The sequence below is a fragment of the Tachysurus fulvidraco genome, chromosome 5 (assembly GCF_022655615.1).
Source record: "Tachysurus fulvidraco isolate hzauxx_2018 chromosome 5, HZAU_PFXX_2.0, whole genome shotgun sequence".
NCBI lineage: Eukaryota > Metazoa > Chordata > Actinopteri > Siluriformes > Bagridae > Tachysurus > Tachysurus fulvidraco.
This window is the reverse complement of record NC_062522.1, coordinates 33,972,389-33,974,513: the sequence shown is the minus strand read 5'-3', so window position 1 is coordinate 33,974,513 and position 2,125 is coordinate 33,972,389.

Genomic DNA, 2,125 nt, shown 5'->3' with positions numbered 1-2,125 from the left:
TAATTAAGTACTCTTATACTAAAATAAATATGAATGAAAATCAATATGCAAACACATTTCTGCTATTAACAACAACATTAATATTCAAAACTCTCATTAAAATGTAATAAATATATAGCTTGCTCATTGGGATAAACACAAACACATTTAAATATAAGGGTAATATTAATTTTTGTATTATATTATTACATTTTTTTGTATTATGTTTCTTATGCTCTGTAAAGCTGCTTTGAGATATTTTCTATTGTTAAACGTAAAAATTGTCTATTGAATTGTGCATTAAATCAATGTTTATAGTTGAAAGTATCAATTAAAATATAAACAGTTCAGAATGTAAATGTATATTATTATTATTATTATTATTATTATTATTATTATTATTATTATTATTATTATTATTATTATTATTGTATAGTCTTAATGCACGTGTATGTAATCACCGCGTCACTGACGTCATTACGCGCGCCTCCGAACTCTCATTCGAAATGTACAATTTAAAGGAAATTTAAGGGAACAATCGGTTTCTACATTTAAGAGCAATAATTTAACACGGACATACGTAAGTTCTTTTTAATTAATAAAAAGTAAAACATTCCTTATAAAATAAACCAAATAGAGTTAGATAATAATTTAAATTCTTATTTGACGGCTTTTGATCGTCTAATAGCTGTGAAGATGGTTTAGTTAATCTTGCTAATATTTGTTCATATCCTGAAGTAAAGGAAAAAAAGTCTAAGAAATTTCTATGATTAGATTTGTTTGATTTTTTTTTACGCTTTTTGTATTATTGTAATGTTTGTAATGACGGCTAACATTTATATTTATATTCATATTTAAATTTCTATTTAAATATGCAAACTGAAGAGGAATGTGAGGTCATGGCAGCTGATCTGATGACTTATAGTCGATAATGTATTTATTTTCATTGAACTCACTTCTGAACAGCTCTAATTTAATCACACAGTGGTTTATTTATTTATTAACATAAAGACTGAAGTATAAATTATGTTACTTCTAAAAGTTACCGATGGATGTCGTTGTTTGTTCTCTAACGTGTAGTGTTCAATATCTATTAAAACTAAACTAAATATAATACAAGATTTATAAAATAAAAGTAAACAATACACAGTAAACATTTATCACAGATTTCAGAACAGAGTTATTCATAATGTTTATTTGTTCTGACCCCAGAAAATTGTTCAGAATTGTATTATGTATAAAGTTTAAACTCTACTGTATTATGTATAAAGTTTAAACTCTACTGTATTATATATAAAGTTTAAACTCTACTGTATTATGTATAAAGTTTAAACTCTATGGTATTATGTATAAAGTTTAAACTCTACTGTATTATGTATAAAGTTTATTCTCTACTGTATTATATATAAAGTTTAAACTCTGCTGTATTATGCATAAAGTTTAAATTCTGCTGTATTATGTATAAAGTTTAAACTCTACTGTATTATGTATAAAGTTTAAACTCTACTGTATTATGTATAAAGTTTAAACTCTACTGTATTATGTATAAAGTTTAAACTCTGCTGTATTATGTATAAAGTTTAAACTCTACTGTATTAGTCCCTGAGGTGGTAGAGTATACATGCTGTAATGGTAGTATTGTTGTCTCCACTCCAGTGTTCCCAGTTTCAGGGTCCCTGCTCTCATGTTACTGGTGATGTGGGGTTTGTCTTCACATTCTTCTTGTGTTCATAGATAAATTGCCTCTTGTGTGTGTGTGTGTGTGTGTGTGTGTGTGTGTGTGTGTGTGTGTGTGTGTGTGTGTGTGTGTGTGTGTGTGTGTGTGTGTGCATACAGGACTTACATGATTAAACAATGTTTAAGTAATTAAAAACAATCCATGTCATTTTTAGCGTGTGGCCAATTCTCCCTGTAAGTGTTGACTTTATCTCTCCCTGAAAGACAGCAGCGTGACTTTATCTCCACATACACTTATTATCACAAATAAGAAACCGTGTAGGTTAAAATGTTATTTCGAAACTTTCTCTAACAGATGAATCACTATAAAGTGTATTGCTGACATTTCTATAAAAAAGGTCTGAGTCTGCTGAACTAGAAGAATCGAATCACTGAAAAGAATCATTTAGCACATCAATAACCACAGGAG